Here is a 22236-nt window from a genome sequence, read left to right as displayed (position 1 = left end):
AGAGAATCAACAAGTACAAGTTCAAAAGGAAGATTTAAAAACTAGAGTTCAAAGAAAAATGCAAACACCGGGAGGATTTTTAATTTTGTTTTAATTCCTTTGTAATTCATTGATACTAATAAATATTGAAATGAATAATGCATCTAGACGGTGAGTGTGTCTCAAAGGTCCATAGGTGTCAATGAGCCTCACCTAGGGTTTGTCTAGTTTTAATTTAATCTTAATACACTTAGACAATGAATGTGTCTCACAGGTGCTTTTAAGCCTCACTTAGGATTAGTGTCTTAGTGTCTTTGCAATGTTTAACTTTCTTTTTAAGAAAAAATAATTGGATTTTCCATTAAGGAAGACGGGTGAAAGCTAACTGAGGGAACTCTGGCTAGGAAAAACTTGATACTTAAGTAGTCATAGTGACTCACCTCTCTTTTATAGGAGTGAACATAAAAACACTTTAACCTTTCAACCTTCTTGTAAACTGTTTTTTTTAAATAAACTAAAAATAAAATGAGGGCTAAGGTGATATGATTCCAATAGCAAGATGTAGATGATTCTTTGACATTTTATGGAATCAACTTGAGTTGGAGAATGAATAGGCACTTTTAATAGAATTGGATCAATGTTCTATGTTTCAAGAACTCACCAAAACTTGCACCAAACACCAAACTCACATGGAAGATCCATTTCTTGCCAATTGAACCGATTAAAAGAGGTAAGAATACAAAAACACCGATTAAAAAGCTTAGAAACTGAAATGCACCGAACAAATTAAGAGAAAATGAAGAAGAACCAAATGAAACTAGCCAAAGAGAAGAAGAACCGAACCATAACTAGAAATAAGCTAAAGCACCGAATGAACTTGCAAGAATAGGAACCTAAGACATGTTTATGCTTCGTAATAACATGGAGATGAAATGAAAAGATGGAGAAGAGAGGAACTTATGAGAATGAAGAGCTTGGTTGATGGTCACGCCACTTGAAGTGTGAAGACTCCAAGATAAGTGAGCAAATGCCGCTACTTGAGAGAACCAAGGCACTCAAGATGAGACAAGGAAGAGGAGAAGACAAGTTCTCACACACTCAATCACCAATTTGGGAGAGTTTTGCTACTATAATTCTCAAATCTGATTTATGAAGGACCTAAGCCCTCCTTTTATAGGAGCAAGGGCCGGTCATTTGCTTACAAAGCTTATTCCATAAGCTACCCAAAAGACTCCTAAGCTCACACCCCTACTAAGCTCACTCCCCAAGCTTCTAGAATTTTCTAAACTAAAGCCTAAAGATGCTTTTACAAAAGAGGTGTCTAATGTTTCCCTCTAAGCACCTTTTAAACACTATTTTATATTATTTACAAATTAATACAAAAGAAACTATAAAGAGAGATATTTAAATGAAGCCTATTCTTGAAAGCTTGTAGACTTCTTTGGCTTTAGGCTTTATCCTCTCTTTATTTTATGTCTTCTTTTAATTTTGAGAAGACTAGAAGGAAGAACTTCAAATGTGTTGGTGAATGATCTCTTCCTTCATTAATAAAAGCCTCCTTTATTTGATTCTCATCATAAGGAAATATCCCTGGAAGAGTTAAGAACCATGTTTGCTCAATACATGCAAAATCGAGAAAAAATTAGGAGCAGACATCATGAAGAGTATAAACAAGAAAGAGTCATGACTTTAGAGAGAAATCTAAGGGGTGGTATAGTCCTTACTATAATGAAGACCTTTACGAACCACATCCTAGAGATCAACAGAAGCCTAAATACGAAACTTTTCCAAGAGAACAAAGGATCCTTTTTATGGTAGAGATAATGCACTACAAGAAAATCATGAAATAGAAACCAATTTTAGAGACAAAAAATAATTAGGTGCTATAGTGACTAAATTAGAGACCATTTTTTAGACTAAAATTTTTTTTGGTTTCTAAATTAGTTTATATTATTGTTAAATACTTTCTAAATTGGTATCTAATTAACTACCTAGGTTTTAACTACCAATTATTTATATTCTAAATTTGGTAACAAAAACCTTGGTAACTAATTAGATATCAATTTAGAAACCATTTAACAATAATAGAAACTAATTTAGAAACCAAAAGTTTTTTTTTTTAGTTTTTAAAATGGTCTCTAATTTAGTCACTATAGCAACTAATTATTTTTTGTTTCTAAAGTTGGTTTCTATTTCATGATTTTTTTGTAGTGATGTAGAAGAATTTCTAGAATGGAAGATGAAGGTAGAGAAAATATTTGACTGCCACCGGGTTGATTATGAAAGAAGAATATCCTTGGTTCCACTTAGCTTTAAGGGACTAACTATGAAATGGTGGACAACTTTAGAAAACCCTGTGAGTCTTCATAACTCTCGAATAGAGATTGGAATAAACTTCGGGTCGCCCTCAAAAAACACCATGTGCCTTATGACTATGGAAATAAGTTTATGCATTAATTCCAAACACTCCAATTGAAGGATAAAACTATAGAGGAATACAAACAAAAAATGGAGTTACTAATGTTTAGAGTTGGTGTAAAGGAAGAACCAATGAGTATTACCATTGCTAGATTCAATAGTGGTTTAAACCTTGAGATTCAGGATAAGGTTGAATTTTTTCCCTTTAATTACTTTAAAGATTTGAATGAAATAGTTCAACAATGTGTTAGGATAGAACAACGAATTACAAAAAGGACTACCTTTAGGGAAAACTATCTTAATACATCCTGTTCCAGGAGAGAGTTTAAGAGGGAGAGTTACCCCTCTAAATCCAGGTATTATGAGAGGAAGAAAGCGAAAGAGAAATAGAAAAGGAAAAAAAAAGTCTTTTTCTAGAACTAAACCAGATATTGATAACATTTTTCCTTCTATTAGAAAACCTTATTATGATGTGCTTGAAGAAAAAATTGTGTGTGGAGTTGAACCAAATATAGACATAAACTCTTTGTCCACATAAAAGACAACTAAATAATTGATTGAAAAAAAAGAAGAGGAAACCAACAAAGAAGAATGACTCCCCTGCAAGCATAACTAAGAAAGAATCCTAAGAGAGGGATTACGATGCTTTGAACTCTTCTTTCCAAATATATAATGCTCATTCCTTTTTCACAAAAATATCAAAAGCAACACTTTTTTGATGTTGTTGCCCAACTTGGACAATGAACAACACAAAATGAACAAAAATACTTTTGAAAAATACCCTATTTTTTTTCTTACAAAACTTTTATAAAAATAATAAAAGGCCTTATTTTGCTTTGTTTTCTTTTGGTTTAATTTTTTTAATAAAAAAACTTATCTCATACTTGTTTAATGTCTATTATAGATTGACATATTATCCAAGAGAAAAATAACAAATAAATAGAGGTTGCAGTCATTGAACATCCTTCAGATTCGAGGTCAGATCCTTATCAAGAGGGAGGAAATGATAAAAATCATCCGACCTTGAAACTTTCTATAATGAAGATAGATGAAGATTGAGCTTTAATGAAGAGATTATAAAGTATTTTTCTTCTTCTTATAGACTAGTTAGGAAGTTTTAGGCCATGTATTTTGGACCAAAGTAGATAATGATGTAAATAGAAAAGGAAGTAAAGTGTAGAATAGTAATAAAACGGGTACAAATAGAAATGTAGGCAAGGAAGACATAAAGTTCCACATGTCTTCTCCTCAATGGAGAGAATTTTATAATTTGGTAGATAACCTGTCAGTAATGTTGATTTACTTATGAGTTTTTTCTTTTACGTATGAATTTTTGTCGTAGGTAATACCGTTTTTTTCGTGTAGATTTCAGAATTTTTATAAAATATCATGAATTTTAAAACCTTCCTAAAATTCATAGGTTTCAAACTATAAAAATTTATTTTTTTAATAATTTATCATTTAAGCATTCATGTACTCTTTTAATCATAATTATTAAATCTATTGTATTTATTTATCTTTTTTAATAAATAAAAAAATAATATAACAAATAAACCTGAATCACTCAGATCAATCTGGCCAACTTAACTTTTCTAATAATTACCTTTCCAACCTTACGAAGGTCATATAAATTATATAAAATTGAAAAGTAAAAATTTGTTCCGTCCGATTGACCTGGGACGTCTTCGTGCGCGATCTCAACCGTCAGTTAGGGACTCCTTCCCACTGGTTACCTGTGGATTCCTGCAAAGAAGGACAAAAGGGCGCCCTAGCGGCCGTTTGCACTCCGACGCTCAAGTCAGCCAGCAAGAAACACCAAAAACTATGCACCTCCGTATCGGAGCACCGTGTATGGCACTCTGAAGGTGGTAAAAAGGAAACTGTGTCTAGTGTATATTTTCTCCTTCTGGCCAAAATCCTTCCCTAGTCCCTTGTACGTAACCTCAAGGCTCGAGCAAGCAACTAGAGTGTCTCTGGAAAATTAGCCAAAAGTCCAACCCCGTTTCCAACATTCAAGGCGCTATTTAAGCTACTCCCGCATTCAAAGTGCCTTAAAGCGCATTTAATTATAAAACGTAGTGCATTTAAGACGTTTAAACCAATTGGGAGCATTTATAGTACCTTAAACGTTCGAAACGAAAACTGTATTAAATAACTTTAATTACCTTGTACCTGAAAAAATGGCGTTTCTATTCTGACCTGGCTGCTGTACACGTGGAGGGCCTCACAACGCCGTGACCCCATCTGGGGGCATTTCTTTGTGTGAGTCCTCTTACCTGGGAGTACATCTGCGCTAGAGGTGACTTTTCGGGTGCCAACTCATGCCCCCAAACATCTAGTCACTCACTTTGAGAGCGTATCTGCCTTCCTCTCGTACCCTGCACCTGGCTACCCTGGGCGTGACCCTCCTGTTGAGTCGTATCTATCCCAAGGGCGTCTCTGGGGCGGCAGGGGCACTTCACGAGTCAGGCTGCCCTACACTGGCGCTATCACTATGGCCTTGAAGCCACCTTTCTCTTCTCTTTATTACTACCCCGGATTATCGGGATTTGAGGCCTTCCCACGGCGTCTCTCCCTCCATGGTCTTTCCTACCCATGGGTATCGGGGAACCACACTGTGATTGCCTTGCCTTTGTGACATTTGACCTTGGCAACGCCCTGGTTGGGCGATGCCTTAACTGGGCGATGCCTTAACTAGGCGACGCCTTGACCTTGGCGACGCTTCCTCTTGGCGTCTCTTCACCTAGGCGACGCCTTATGTTGACTTTGACCCCAAACGTTGACTTTGACCTTGACTTCGTCAACGCCCGGATATGGGACGGTACACAAGCCCCCCAGTCTTAAGCTGAAGACTTGTCTTTAGTGCAAAGACTAAGGCCTCGCCCACGCCGCCCACGTGTCACCCTGGTGACGTGTCATTCCCTGCTGACTCAACACTTCTCGAATTATTGACGTGACACTCTCTGAACCATAGGGGTGCCCTTAATAGCTGATTGGACATCCTCTGAAGCGGGGAAAGTAACACCTTTTGGGGCCACGCTTAATCGCGTGCCACGTGGCTCATCACACGGCCAGCCTCTAGAGTCCCTTGCGCTCCCCTTGAGCGCTTAATCCTTTGACACGCGGCACGATCACACGGTCCCCGATTAGCGCCTCTTGGGTTGCAAATGTAACGTTCAAGTTACCCAAAACCCCGCGCTCAAACTACTGTTTCATCCATTCTCTCTGCCTTTCTGCACTGTTCATCGTCTTCGAGCCCTTCCTCTACAATCACTGCTCCCTCCTTCGCACTTCCCTTCCCTCCACACCTCGACACCAAAGGTATGATTTTTCCACCTCCATTACTCTTCTTCTTCGTTGCATTGCATCGCTGCGTATTGAACTGCCTGAGACTGTTTATGTTTCTGCATTTCTGTGTTCTTCCGCTCATCTGTTCTTCTCCGTTCCCTTCTCCTTCTTTCTGGGTTTTCTCGCGTGGGTGGCATTTTTCTAGGGTTTTATCCCCTTTTCTGTCTTGACATCACTTGTTAAAACCCTTTTCCTTTCCTCTTTCTCCAGTTATTTATCCGCATCATGGTGCGCTCGAACTCAAAGTGATGTGATTCCACTAGCCATATAGAGAAAGGTTCTTGACCTTCTTAGGAATCACCTTGAGTTGGACATTATAGAGGCACTTTTCTTAGAGTTGGATCATTGTTCTAAGACAAGAACTCACCAAAAACTAGTACCAAATCCCAAACTCATTTGGATGAACCAATTATAGTCAAATTGAACCGAACAAATGAGCAAGAAAAGCAAAGGAACAAGATGAATGGACAGAATTATAAAACTGTTGAACCAAAAACTCATAAAAACAGCAAGAACATCTAACCAAAACTCAAGAACACAAGCTAACACAAACAATAGAAAGAGGAGAAAGGAAGGAGAGAAGAATTGCTCATGAAGATGGAAGGAGGATGGATGATCTCGCCACTAGAAGTGTGGAATGCTCCTAGATGAGAGTGATGCCGCCACTTGAGGACTCCATTGATCCATCAAGATAAGACTAGAGAAGAAGGCTCAAAGCTCTCCAAAGTTCACTCAAAATTTGAGTAGAGTTTTCTTAGATTAATTCCAATCTGAATTTTACAAAGGAAGCACCTCTATTTATAGCCTAAGGTGCTGAAAAATAGGTGGGAAATTTCAAATAAACTCATTTGAAATTCCCACCAAAAACAAGTCACATGGGAGGTGTGACCTTTTTCTACTATGACACCTCCCAAAAACTACACCTACACCACTCTCCTAAGTCACATGGACAATATGACTTTATTTTACATTTTCACACACCTTTATTTAATAACCACACCTCCTAAAACTATACAAGAGTATTTCAAAGCTTGGCCTTGCCCCTCATGGGATGGACATGGGCTCTTTGGGCTTGGGCTTTGGCTTTGGGCTTGGGCCTCATCTTTATTTTATGTCTTCTTTTAATTTTGAGGAGACTAGAAGGAAGAACTTCAAATGTGAGGGTGGATGTCCTCTTCCTCCATTAATAAAAGCCTCCTTTATTTGATTCTCATCATACTCCTCGAGTTGGAGAGAATTCGTCCACGAATTCTGAATCCCTGCATATAACAAAGTCAGTTTAGTTTTACAATTAAAAGTGGAAGAAAAATGTAAACATGACTTAGCATTTGTAAATAAATGGATTTCAGAAAAGGAGGTTCTATAAATCGACCAAGTTGGAAAAATTTGTTTGGGAATGATGTGATGTTTTGGAAAAAGACCTCTTAAATGGTGACAACCATTAGGAGGTATGAACAAATCATCCCTAACATTTTTTAACCAAGATGGTGGTGAAATAGGAACCTTGGGTAATGAAAAAGATAAGGAAGGAAAACACCTTGGAGGTGAAAGGATAAGACCCATGTCAACTTGGCCTTCTTTGTCTTTTTCTTGTTTACTTGTGGTAGGTGGGTGAGTTAGGTCTTGTTTTACCTTGTTGATCTTTAAGATTTGCTTTTGTGGACAATGAAGAGCTATGTGCCCAAAACTTAAACATTTAAAACATTTGGTATTTGAAGTTTTGGTAGGCGACTTAGGAGTAGAAGGTTTTGTAGTAGAAACGTTTTTTGGAAATATGGTTTGTTTGAAAAAATTGGAAGGAGAATTTTGAGTAGACATTTTGTTGGCATCCTTCCTAGAAGAGTTGTAGAAATCATCATCATGAGTATTTTTGAAAGTTGTTTTCAAAAGATAGGATTCCACCTTGATGGCTTGGCGAAACACTTTCTTTAAAGAAGAGTACTCATTTAATTCTACAATTTCTCTAATATCTCTTCTCAAACCACGTACAAACCATTTTATCTTTGACTCTTCATTAACATGCATATTCATTTTAGTCAAAGTTGTTTCAAAATCTTTAAAGTATTCTTCTACCATCCTATGTCCTTGAGGAAGCCTTTGGAACTTCAACAAGTGTTCCTTCCTAGAAGGAGGAACAAACCTCGCGCGCATACACTCTTTCAAAGCATTCCAAGAAACCACGGGAGGTTTCTTGCGATACATAATGTCCATTACAATTTTATGCCACCATTCTTTGGCATAGCCCAAAAAGGATAAAGAAACTAATCTAAGTTTTTGGTCATTTTGGACCTTATACACATGAAAATAATGGTCAACCTTAGTCTCCCATTCTAAATACACATTAGGATCACTATCACCATTAAAACTAGGGACTTTTTTACAAGCAATGTTGAACACTTGGTGATATCTTTGGTCACGGTTATAGCTCTCTTCATGAGAATGATGGTGATGCCACCTTCTTCTATGTTCTTCTTCACCAAGGACTGAAACTTTGGAAGGAGAATGCTGCTTGTAATATGCACCACTAGAATAGCCAGCCATTTTGCAAATAAAAAACAACAAACACACAAAAACAGCAAACAAGTTAAGAAACAAAATTAGCAAAACCAGTGAGCTTGGCAATGAAACTGCCGAAGTGAAATGAGGCTGAAAAAAGAGATCACTCTCAAAGAAATAATGTTCTTGCACCAATCTGATCTTGAGGCCTTGGAATCCTCAAATGAAATATGTGAAAGCAAGCACACCAATCTCAAGAGCAACCACCACAAAACCAATGAAACAATAAAGACAAACAAGAAAAGGTATAAGCAAGGAAAGGTAATTGCAAAAGGAAAACTATGTGTAAGACAAACTCAAAGAGTAAGAAAGAAAGACAATCAAGAAAATAAAGAACTCAATGAGAAAGTAGGCACACAAAAGAATACTTAAGGAAAAGCACTAGAGTAGATGAAGAAAACAAAAAAATTTAGCTACTGGAAATTTTTTTTTTTAATGCAAACTGTGCTTGATATTCACTGATTTAACTGGAATGATGTAGAGCGAACTGGATTATTAAATTTAAACCACAGAAACTTCAAGATGTTAACTCAATAATGGCACTGGAATCAATTAAAAACAGTAAGCCAATTGAGAGAAATAAATTTTTCAAAATCGCTGCCAGATTACCGTATTTTTTTCGGCAGAAATGTACACTTTTTTTATTTTATTTATCATTTTTTGTGTACTTCGTATTTTTGAATGATTCTTTTTTCTAATCTTTTCTAAGACTTTGAATATCAAAAATCCAGAATTTCAGAATTTTCCAGTGAGTAAATCAATTGCAATAAGAAAAAACAGTAAGCACTTTTTTTCAGAAACAAAGGAATCCTAATAGGAACAAAAAACAGAATTATGAACTAGCAAAGACATAATGGAAAATGATGTATTGGAACTTGTATAGGTCTAGAATACAAGTATGAACTCAATTCTAAAAAGAAAATGCACAAAGGATCAACATCAATTCAGAAAATTATATGACACCAAAGCAAGAAACAATCAAAACAATAAAAGTACTACTAGAAGTAATGACAAATATGGAATAACATGACTAAGACAAAACTTGACATGATTACAAAATTAAAAGACACATCACAAATTTTAACAAGTGAAAGGAAGCTTAAGGTAAACTCTAGGAAGGATAATGCCATTCCAAAAGAGCAACCATACTCATAAGAAGAATGAGTGCCATAAACCTTTTCACAAACACTTGGTGTAAAAGAAAAACAGCAAGAATACTCAATTAAAATTCTAAAACAGAAACTTAAATTGCAAGAAAATTAAAGAGCTCTTGAAATAAAGTGCACACAACTCAACAATTAAACAAGAATGAACCTAAGACTCATGATACCACATGATGTGATTCCACTAGCCATATAGAGAAAGGTTCTTGACCTTCTTAGGAATCACCTTGAGTTGGACATTATAGAGGCACTTTTCTTAGAGTTGGATCATTGTTCTAAGACAAGAACTCACCAAAAACTAGTACCAAATCCCAAACTCATTTGGATGAACCAATTATAGTCAAATTGAACCGAACAAATGAGCAAGAAAAGCAAAGGAACAAGATGAATGGACAGAATTATAAAACTGTTGAACCAAAAACTCATAAAAACAGCAAGAACATCTAACCAAAACTCAAGAACACAAGCTAACACAAACAATAGAAAGAGGAGAAAGGAAGGAGAGAAGAATTGCTCATGAAGATGGAAGGAGGATGGATGATCTCGCCACTAGAAGTGTGGAATGCTCCTAGATGAGAGTGATGCCGCCACTTGAGGACTCCATTGATCCATCAAGATAAGACTAGAGAAGAAGGCTCAAAGCTCTCCAAAGTTCACTCAAAATTTGAGTAGAGTTTTCTTAGATTAATTCCAATCTGAATTTTACAAAGGAAGCACCTCTATTTATAGCCTAAGGTGCTGAAAAATAGGTGGGAAATTTCAAATAAACTCATTTGAAATTCCCACCAAAAACAAGTCACATGGGAGGTGTGACCTTTTTCTACTATGACACCTCCCAAAAACTACACCTACACCACTCTCCTAAGTCACATGGACAATATGACTTTATTTTACATTTTCACACACCTTTATTTAATAACCACACCTCCTAAAACTATACAAGAGTATTTCAAAGCTTGGCCTTGCCCCTCATGGGATGGACATGGGCTCTTTGGGCTTTGGCCTTCTTGGGCTTGGGCTTGGGCTTTGGGCTTGGGCCTCATCTTTATTTTATGTCTTCTTTTAATTTTGAGAAGACTAGAAGGAAGAACTTCAAATGTGAGGGTGGATGTCCTCTTCCTCCATTAATAAAAGCCTCCTTTATTTGATTCTCATCACAAAGTCTGGTTCTCCCCCCAAGTCCCCCAAGACCAACTATAAAGCCTTCTATTCATGGGCCCCCGACGAGCTTTTAAGCGAATGCACCTCTCTGACAACCATTCAGGACCTGGAGAACCATCGCGGTGATCCCCGACGAGCTTTTAAGCGAATGCACCACTCTGACGCGCACATTTCTGTTCGTCCCGGCAGACCTGGGGAACCTGTTTGCGTAGATGACAGACCCAGGAAAGGGGATCCTTTCTTCTTCATGTACCAAACGGTATTTAAACGCATCGGGGTGCGCCTTCCGTTCACGCTCTTCGAGAGGGAACTTCTCACAGAGATCAACACAGCCCCCGCCCAGCTCCACCCCAACAGCTGGGCTTTCGTAAGGGGTTTTCAAATTCTTTGCGGATATCTAGGCATCCTTCCCTCTGTGGATGTCTTCTTACATTTCTTCGAGGTGAAGAAATAGGGGAAAAGCTTTTGGGTAAGCTTCTCGGGGATCGCAGGTAGGATCCTTCTCTCTCTTTTCCAGAACTCGTACAAGGGCTGGAAGGGAAAATTCTTCAGGGTATGTTGCGCCAAGCATGACCCTACAGCCTTGGATGGCTTTCCTATGTACTGGACAGAGCACCCCAAACTGCTCAAGGCCAAGGCCCTAGATGAGCTATCCCCTGCTGATAGGGAGGTATGCAAGGCCTTGGCTGGCCTGGGGATTGTCTTCGACACGCTGAAGCTCATCGCAAGCGAGTACAATGCCCACTCCTTGACCACCTACTTTGGTAGGGAGACTCCTCTCTTACTGTCTTTTGTTATCTGTGTTTTACTTGCTTCACGCTTGCTCTACTGGCCTCTTCCACCTGTTTTCCCTTGTGCTATGTGCCTTATGTCTCATTCATCTACGCGTTTTGTGGGTTTGTATAACTGCTTTGGCTTTAACTTCTGCTATTTGGTTTATCTGAATGTAGGATCGGTGATGGATGCCTCCAAGAGGATGGTTTTGGCGAAAGCGATGAAGGCCGCTCGTGCTGCCAAGGCTGGCGCCTCCTCCGCCCCTGCTGCTGGCCCAAACCCCTCATTAACCCTGCCTTTACCACCACCAACCACTACCGAAGCCCCACTAGGCTCATCTTCACCATCCTTACATAGCCCCGAGGCGCTTCAAACACCCGGCTCTCCTTCGCCCATCGCCGCCGTCCCTCTGGCTGTGGCTTCATTACCGGCTCCAACCCCCCTTGACAAAGGAAAACGGGTCTTGGAGATTATATCCGATGATGAGGACTCTGATGGCGTGGCACCCTTCAAGAGGAGGAAGGCTGCGAGGGTTCCCATCCTACCAGTGGCATCGCCCCAGGGGGGAATTCCTTTAGGGATAACCCTCCAAGTGCCACTTCTCTTCCTCCCACAATGGTCCAAGAGGAAACAGGCGAAGGGGCCGAATCCGCTCCACCCCCACCACCGCCAGAGGTCTCCGTTGCTCCCGCCTCCATCGCCGCCGCCCCAGATCTTATTGCCATCTCTCCTCCAATTATGCATCTGATGAGGGGCTTCAGTGGGGGATCAATGCCAGAAGGCTCCGACAGGAAGGAGGGAATGCCCTTCTACTTGGGAGCCTTCTTGGCTGTGGCCCTTGAATGGCGTGCCCAAGCTAGAAACGCTATTTTGCAGACTCAAACCCTCAAGGCTTTGGAAACAAGGGTAGCTGCCCTGGAGGAGGAAAAGAAAACTTTGGGATGCCAAAACGAGGCCTACCAAACCACTCTGAAGCTGGCACAAGAGGCCAAGGAGGAGGCTGAAAAACAACTGGTAGAGGCGGTGGAGCTTCACGCTGACTTTTACGCTTGGGAAGTCACCCTCCAAGTTCAGGTAACGAGCCTCCAAGACATAGTCGAAGCTTACGAAGAAGTTCAAAAGGACTTGAAGGACCGATGCTGTGGGCAGGCTGACGAACTGGAGCGGATGGAGGGGGAGATGGCTACTCAGGCCAAGGCTTTGGGCCTTCTCCAGGTTGACTACGACAAACTGCAGATCGAGGTCAGCCAGCTCCGTGTGGAGAAGGAGGCTTTGGAGAAGCAGGTAGCTTCTGGGGACGCCACCATTGAGGAGTTGGAGAAGGACAAGAAAACCCTTATCAATGACATGGCGGGCACCTTCGAGGAGGGGTTCAAAGAGGCTCTGGCCCAGGCCGTCTGTGAGAACCCAGGAATCGACGTTTCCAACTGCGATTCCACTCATCACATCGTTGATGGGAAGGTCGTGCCCCTGGAGCTGGATGACTGAACCGCCGCCCTCGACTACCACCTTACTCCTTCGCGCTTTGTCTTGTTTTTGCCCCTCTTTGATAAACTTGTAATTCTTTGAACTATTTGCACCTTCGTCACAACTGTGGGTTTTGCATGACAATTTTTGTACCTTTGAGTTATCGAATTCCGCCTGTATGATTTTACCTTCATTTTTTCGCCTTCATGTGCTTCGACTGTTTTGCCTGTTCTCTACCCCTTTCTTTCGCTGTGTTGGGCGACCCTGTATGTCCGGTGCATATGCCTCGTGAAGGCGTCAGTGCTCTACTATTGCCGCAACGCAGAGGTTGAGACCTACTCCGGGTCCTAAACACTTGGGACAAGGTCACGCGTCGATGCCCACGCCCATGGAGAGGCTTGCCTAACGGAGCCGTATCGTCCATGGGGTGTCTCAGACACCAAAGCGATCTGTCCCTTGATTCTTGGTGCCCGGCGCCCACGCCTAAGGAGAGGCCTGCTACAGCAGCGCCGTATCGTCCCCAGGGTGTCTAAAAACGCCGAGTGCTGGGAAATCTCGGAGCCCTCCAGGGGGTCGTTCCCTCCATGGTCTTTCCTTCCCATGGGTGTCGGGGGACAACCTTCCCATGGGTGTCACCTCCACAGTCTTTCCTACATGTGGGCATCGGGGAGGCGACGCCGCCAGCAACTAGTTTCGACTTCTTCGATTTCATCTCCCTCCACAGTCTTTCCTACCTGCGGGTATCGGGGAGGTGACACTGCTGATACTTGGGTTGGCGACGCCCTCTGCGCCTCATGCCGGCGATGCTTTGGGCGTTTCACGCTGGCGTCGCCTTGGGCGTTTAACTTTACCTTGGCATTGACTCTAACCTAGGTCCTGGTCGACGCCTGGGGATAGCGAAGAGCTCAAGGTTTCGCCTGTGCTATCCACGTGGCGCTTCTCGTATGGCTGATGGGACATTCAGCCACTTGACTTGGTCCTGACATTTCCTGTGCCTCTGACCCACTCTCAACGGCGTATCGTACACTCGGGCATTCTGTCGATACGACGTTTTCTGAGTGTTAACTAGTGGTGCCAGGGTCATCCTCCCATCCTCTGCCACGTGGCTCGATCGCACGGTGCATCCATTTGCGTCGTTTGGCGCTATAACTGCAACACTTCCATTTGCGTCGTTTGGCGCTCTAACCGCAATATTTAGTTCTTCCAAATCTTGAACCTGTCCTCATCATTCCTGCGCCTTTCGTAACCTACTTGCACCCTTTCTCTTCTCGCGAAGAGCTCTTTTAGTGTTCGTTCCAACCAGCGTTTTACCCTTGCGTTACCAGCAGGCCACTCTCCTCCAAACCTCCCAGATTCTGTTCAGGCATGTCTTCTCGTGTTCCTCCCCCCAGGGTTAACCCCAAGGACCTGTATACTTGGGCCTCGAGCGAGCTCCTTGACGAGTGCTCGTGCCTGCTTTCTACTCGGGCCATAAGGGAACACAAGGGGGATTCATGCTCCTATGATCACCGTGCCTTCGCGAAGAGGCACGACGACGATATTGCTGTGCTCCCTTGCACTCTAGGGGAGCCAATATGCGGAGACGAACGGGCCAACGACGGGGTCCCCTTCTTTTACTTCTATCAGGTGGTTTTCAAGACCATCGGCGTGCGCATGCCCTTCTCCAGGTTTGAGAGGGAACTGCTGACAGAGATCAATGCTGCTCCGGCCCAGTTATATCCTAATAGCTGGGCTTTCGTCAAGGCTTTTGACATCCTTTTCGGTTTTCTGGGTTGTGCACCCTCGATTGATATCTTTCTTCACTTCTTTGAGGTGAAGAGGCAAAGGAATAACCTCTGGGTGACCCTCAGTAACGTTTCTGGCAGGGTTCTCCTGACCCCTTTCCAAAACTCCTTCACTGGGTGGAAGGGCAGGTTCTTCAAAATCTGTTGTTCTGATCTCGTTCCCTCCGCCCTAGATGGTTTTCCACTGTACTGGGTGAGGGAGACGAGGGCCCTCAAATCCAAACCCTTCAAGAAGCTAGCCCCGAATGACCAGGTGGTTTGCCAGATCCTTGCTGAGGCGGGAGGTTTCGACTCCGCCACCTTGATCAGTTTGGAGTTCAACGCCGGAACCCTAGAGAAGTATATATGTATGAGTCACTGCCCTAGAAACTTCCGCCTTTGGTGCTTTCTAACTGTGTGTGTTTTGCTTCATGGTGTCTCTGACACGTTCATCTCCCTTGGTGCAGGTTCGAAGATAAACCAAGAGCGGAGGTCACGACTTACCCGGGCTCTGCGGACTGAGAGCGGGGCTTCGTCTTCCTCCCGTGCTGACTCTGGCGGCCACTGAAGAGTGGTTCGTTTGTGTTTTTTGTATGAGCACAGGGCTTGTAATGTTTGCCCTATTCGCATTACTCCCATTTATCTCGAACACTGCTTGTAAATTTAATTCTATTGTACCATGTTTCCGTAACGCCGCTTTACTTTTGCACACACCTCATATACTGTGCGTTTTTCCTCCGTCATGTTTCTTAGCGGCGCCTGCGCTTGGGCGACGCCTTCTACCTTGGCGACACTTTCTTCTTGGCGACGCTTTCTCTTGGTGACGCTTTCTCTTGGCGACGCCTCCTCTTGGCGACGCTTTCTCTTGGCAACGCCTTCACTTGGCGACGCCTTCTTTCTTGGCGACGCCTATCGCCGCTTCAAACGGGGAAAAGATAAAGACTAAAAACCAAGGCAAGGTTTTTCCCAAACTTGTTTTTTCTTTTATTTGGGTGACCTCATTAAAAAACCCCCGAAAGGGAAAAAGAGCGTCCCCTTTTACAAGACTGTTACATCGCTGCTTACATAAATCAACTAAATTAAAACTTCAAGTTGGCTGCATTCCAACTGCGCGGGATGGGCCCCCCTCCAAGGACTCTAGGTTGTACGAACCGTTTCCCTTAGCCTCAGTAATTTTGAAGGTTCCGGTCCACTTGGGAGACAGCTTATTCTCCAGTTCGTATGGATGAGCCTTTCTCATAACTAGGTCGCCAATCTGAAACTGTCGTGGCTTTACCTCAGAGCTATATTGTCGCTCTACTCTTCTCTTTACCGCTTGGGCTTTTATTCTGGCTTCCTCCCTGGCTTCGTCTAGTAGATCCAGGTTCACCCGCCTTTCTTCGTTGGATTCTTCAACCACAAAGTTTTGAAAACGTGGCGAGCTTTCGTGTATTTCTACCGGGATCATCGCATCCGACCCATACACCAAACTGAAAGGCGTCTCCATGGTAGAAGATTGGGGCGTGGTATGTTATGCCCATACGATCCTTGGTACTTCCTCCGCCCACGCCCCTTTGGCCTTCTCTAGCCTTCTCTTTAGTCCCCTCAGCAAAACTCTGTTTGCTGACTCTACTTGCCCGTTAGTCTGAGGGTGTTCGACTGATGCGAACACTTGCTTGATGCCTACCTCAGCACACATGTTTCTCAACTGCTGACTAGCGAACTGGGTTCCATTATCGGATATCAGTCGCCTAGGTACGCCAAAACGGCACACAATGTTCTTCCACACAAAGTGTTGCACCTTGTGCGCAGTGATCTAGGCCACGGGCTCCGCCTCTATCCACTTGGTGAAGTACTCGATGGCAACGATCAAGTACTTCATCTGCCTTATCGCCAGTGGGAACGGACCTAGGATGTCAATCCCCCAGGTATGAAAAGGCCACGGGCTGTATATGGATCGCAGCTCTACTGGCGGCGCCTTGTGTCAGTCAGCGTGTTTTTGACATTGCTTGCAGCGCTGGGCGTGTCGCGCGCAATCCTCTTTTACCGTTGGCCAGAAGAAGCCTGCGCGTATCACCTTGGAGGCTAAGGACCTTCCCCCTACGTGGCTCCCGCAAAGGCCTTCATGGAGCTCCGCCATTATTCTGGTACACTCGTCGCCACTTACGCACGTTAAGATAGGGTGAGTGAACCCGTGCCTGAACAACACTTCGTCCACTACAGTGTATCTTGTGGCATTTCTCTTGACCTTCTTGCCCTCTTCAGGCTCCACTGGGAGAGCCCCATCCGCCAGGTACCGTCTGTATGGCGTCATCCAGGTGTCTCCTTCGGCTAGGGCACATACCTGCCTCTGCCTTCCTTCTTCGGGCGTGTCCGCGTATGTGCTGATGCGGGGCGTCTTCAGCGTATCTTGGGTCAAAGAGCGATGACTCCTTGGACTCCCTCTTGATGTACAGATCTGGAGGACATCCACCCTGTTATCTTCCACGAATTTACGCGGAGCTTTGAGCGTCTCTTGGATCACTGTCCTCTGTCTACCCCCCTTGTCTGAGCTGGCCAGCTTGGCAAGCAGGTCGGCTCTAGCATTCTGCTCCCTTGGGACATGTATCAGCTCAAGAGCGTTAAATGCTCTCTTCAATAGTTGGACGTATTTCAGATACGCCGCCATCTGCGGGTCTTTCGCCTGGAACTCACCCGACACCTGCCCAGTAATCAACTGGGAATCACTTTTCACCAAGAGGTTCTGCGCGCCCATCTCCTTGGCCAGGAGCATTCCTGCGATCAGAGCTTCGTATTCAGCCTGATTATTACTTGCCTTAAAGGCGAAGCGTAGAGCTTGCTCAATCAGCACGCCATTGGGTCCCTCTAAGACTATTCCCGCACCACTCCCTTGTTGGTTGGAAGAGCCATCAACTGAGAGCAACCACTGTGAGCCCACCTCCACCTCTTGTTCACCTCCGGGCGAGAGCTCTGCCACAAAATCTGCATACACTTGCCCTTTGATGGATCCTCTAGGCTCATACTGGATGTCGAATTCTGACAACTCCACCGCCCAGTGCACCATTCTTCCAGCCATGTCAGGCTTCTGCAGCACCTTTTGTATAGGGAGGTTTGTCATCACTACCACTGTAAAGCTGTGGATGTAATGACGGAGCCTCCTGGCTGAAAACACCACTGCTAACGCTGCCTTCTCCAGCGCCTGGTATCTTGTATCCGCACCTTGTAATGCCTTGCTCACGAAATAGATGGGCTTTTGACTCTGGTCCTGCTCCTGGACCAGTACAGAGCTGATAGCCCGCTCTGTCACCGTGAAGTACAGCCGGAGGGGCACGCCTGTTACCGGTTTGCAGAGGACCGGTGGCGTCGCCAGGTATTCTTTCAACTTAATGAAAGCCGCTTCGCATTCGTCAGTCCATGCAAAGCGACTATTTCTCTTGAGGCACTGGAAATATGGGTGCCCCTTCTCTCCCCCGGCACAAACAAACCTTGAGAGTGCCGCCATCCGCCCTGTCAGCTGCTGCACTTCCTTTACTGACGTCGGGCTTCGCATGGCGATAATCGCTGCGCATTTGTCGGGGTTCGCCTCTATTCCCCTCTCCGTGAGCATGAAACCTAGGAACTTACCGGCCTCTACCCAGAAGACACACTTCTCAGGGTTTAGTTTGAGGCGATATTTGGATATAGTGACGAACAACTCCTCTAGGTCTGCCACGTGCTGTTCCCTATCCTGCGACGCCACTACCATGTCGTCCACGTAGGCGTATACATTCCTTCCTAACATGGGCGCTAGGACCTTGTCCATCAGCCTTTGGTAGGTGGCGCCCGCGTTTTTCAGCCCAAAAGGCATCACCTTGTAACAGTAACTGCAAGTCTCTATCATGAATGCAGTTTTGCTCTCATCTCTCGGGTGCATTTTGATCTGGTTGTATCCCGAGAATGCATCCAGGAAGCTTAGCACCTTGCAGCTGGATGCACTATCCACCAACGCGTCGATGCTGGGTAGTGGGTACGAGTCCTTCGGGCACGCCTTATTTAAGTCTGTGAAGTCCACGCACATCCTCCACTTCCCATTCGCCTTCTTTACCAAGACGACGTTGGCTAGCCACTCAAGGTATTGAATCTCCCTGATGTGGCCAGCCCTCAGCAGCTTCTGCGTTTCCTCCTTTACCACCAGCTGCCTCTCTTCGTTAAACTTTCTCCTTCTTTGGCGCACGGGGTGGACCGTGGCGTCCATGCTGAGGTGATGACATAGGAAATCCGGGTTGATGTCGGGCATATCCGAGGCAGACCATGCGAAGGCATCCAAGTGGCGTGAAATCACCTCTGCCACCCCCTCCTGCTCTTCTTGGCTCAGCAAACGCCCTAACTTAAACGTTTTGCCGCCAATCTCCCTCTCCACGGCGTTAGCCGCTTGTTGATCCCTGTTATTATCCTGAATGGGCGCCGCCTCTTCCACGGGCGCCGTATCGTCAGATCCCTCCTCCATGAGTGTATCTACCTCGGGCGTCGCCCTCGCGGGTGTGGCCTCGTTAGGCGTTGTCCCGGCGGGCGTCGCCTCAATCATCGATGTGTCCACACTGGGCGGACGCTCAAACACCATGAACACGCTTTTCTTCGTTTTGAGGCTGTTTTCATAACACTTCCGCGCCTCCTCCTGATCCGACTTGATAACTATCACCTTGCCGCTGAGGTCCGACAGCTTCATCTTCATATGGCGCGTGGAGGCTACTGCGTTCAGCCTATTCAACGTCGGTCTGCCCAACAAAATGTTGTAGGCGGAGTGGGCGTTTACGACCAAGTACCGGATGCTTTCGGTACGCGAGGCCTCTCCATCCGTGAACGTAGTCCTCAACTCCAGGTAGCCTCGGACTTCCACCTGGTTATCCGCAAACCCATATAGGCACCCTGTGTAGGGCCTCAAAAGGTCGGGAGACAACCGTAACTTGTTGAATGTCAACCAGAACATGACGTCTGCTGAACTTCCCTGGTCGACAAGAACCTTGTGCACCTTTCTTCCAGCCGTGACAACCGAAATGACCATGGGGTCATTGTCATGCGGCACCACGTCTCGAAGATCCCCTCTCGTGAACACGAGGTCCGATTCCCACGGCTCACCCGAGATCCTTTCTTCGATCGAGTTGACCCCCCTCGCGTATTTCTTTCGCTGGGAGGCGGTGGGTCCTCCGCCGGAAAAACCTCCAGCAATGGTGTGAACCTCGCCGAGAACGGGCATCTCGTGCGCTTGCTCCTCTGTTGGCGCCGACAGGGCGACGGTCGCGGCGGGTTCTGCGATGTAATCCTTCAGAAACCCGCTTCTCACCAGCTCATCAAGCTGGTAACCTAACGAGAGGCAGTTGTCAATGTGATGACCAAAGGCCTCGTGGAACTCGCACCAAGAGTCTTTCCGTGGCCCTAACACCTTGTCAGTCTTCGCCGGTCGCCTCAACCTCTCAGCTATATTAGGCACGGCGATCAGGTCCTTCAACTCCACTACAAAGTTGTATCTCGCCGGCCTTAGCCGGGCGATCGCCTCCTGCTGGACCCCGGGGCTGGGGTTTTCTGGCTTCATAGGGGCGTCTCCCCTCTGACTTCTTCCTTCCCGTCGTGGTCTCGTTGACCCTGACGGGCTGAACCCGCGTGTGCGCCCTCGGGCGTGAGGGTACGACGGTGGTGCGCTTCTCGCACACTTCTCCTTCGGAGGCGATGTGTTCCACCGCCCGACGCCGTATTTCAGCAAAAGTCCTTGGGCGGTTGCGAATAATAGATTCGCAAAAAGGGCCGGGACACACGCCTTTCCTGAAGGCATACACAATCATGGGCTCCTCCGACGTGCCCACTTTCACCACTTGGGACCCGAAGCGGTTGATATACTCCTTCAAACTCTCCCCTTGGTATTGCTTCACATCAAACAGATCGTAGGAGACCGACGGCGGGGCCCTGTTCGCCAAGTATTGCTCTCTGAACAACTGGGACAACTGCTGAAAAGAGGTGATATGGCCGCTAGGAAGGCTGATAAACCAATCCATGGCCATTCATGTCAAAGTGCGCATGAAGAGCTTGCATCTTGCGGCATCAGAGCCGCCTACTAACACCATTTGTGTGTGGAACGCCGTGAGATGCGCCTCGGGGTCCTCCATCCCGGTGAAAATCGCCTTGGGCCCTGCGAAGGTGTTGGGGATCGCCGCATCTAGGATCTCCTGCGAGAAGGGAGTGGAAAACTCTCTTGGTGGGGTGAGATGCTCCATCTCTTCGTTCTCGCGTTGCCCCTGGTTGTTCCTCAGACCCCGGTGCAACTCCTCATTAACGCGACGGAGCTCTTCGTTCCTCACATGCGAGGCATCGAGATCCGCCTACATGCGTTCTTGTTCTATCTTCGACTCCGCCATATCATCCTGCAGCCCCCTCATTATCTCCAGGACCTGCTGCATGGACATTTCTTCTCCCGCAGCGCGTGCGGTACCTCGTCTAGTGGTGGCCATTCTTCACTGTTTTCTCAATCGTTATCGTGACCTGATAGATCCTTTCAAACTTGCGATGGGACCAATGTTTTATATCGGCCCCACGGTGGGCGCCAAATGTTCCGTCCGGTTGACCTGGGACGTCTTCGTGCGCGACCTCAACCGTCAGTTAGGGACACCTTTCTCTTCTCTTTATTCCTACCCCGGATTATCGGGATTTGAGGCCTTCCCACGGCGTCGCTCCCTCCATGGTCTTTCCTACCCATGGGTATCGGGGAATCACACTGTGATTGCCTTGCCTTTGTGACATTTGACCTTGGCGACGCCCTGGTTGGGCGACGCCTTAACTGGGCGATGCCTTAACTAGGCGACGCCTTGACCTTGGCGACGCTTCCTCTTGACAACGCTGACACTTGGCGTCTCTTCACCTAGGTGACGCCTTATGTTGACTTTGACCCCAGACGTTGACTTTGACCTTGACTTCGTCAACGCCCGGATACGGGACGGTACAAAATTATATAGAAATTTTGAGTTCTATTTATTTAAGATAGTAATTAAATATAATTTTTAATTGAAATATATTAAATTAATCAAAGATAAATATTTATACATTATTTTACTGATAAAAATATGACTTTTCGCTTATATGAGAATATAAATTTCATTTTCTTTACAAAAGTAAACACAATTTGTATTTGAAACATTTTAAATAATTTATAATTTGAAACATTTTAAATTAGTTGATAATTTAGATGAATGAAATAATTGGCACTGAATTTAATATAAATTTATACAAAAAAATAAAAAAGCTTCTAAAATACAGAAAAAAGTTCTAATTTATTTTAATCAAAATTTATGAATTCTTCGTTACTTCTAAATCTAGTCAATTCATATAAACTTAATTAATTTATAACAATAATTTATCTATTTCTTATCTTCTATGTTCTTTCTTTTCTTATGTGTGTTTGTGTGACTTGATTATTTCGTCAACATTTTATGTTTTCTATACTTGTTATTATTCTTAAATTTGTTATTATTCTTAAATTTGTTATTATTCTTAAATTTGTCTTAGAAAAATGTAGAAAAAAAGCCTAAAGATGCATGGTGCATTTCCACCCTAAATAGACCGAAAGAATACTACTACAATAACATAAACAATTGGGTGCAATA

This window comes from Phaseolus vulgaris, chromosome 10, assembly GCF_051622355.1.
Source record: "Phaseolus vulgaris cultivar YP4 chromosome 10, ASM5162235v1, whole genome shotgun sequence".
Lineage (NCBI taxonomy): Eukaryota > Viridiplantae > Streptophyta > Magnoliopsida > Fabales > Fabaceae > Phaseolus > Phaseolus vulgaris.
This window is presented reverse-complemented; position numbering follows the sequence as displayed.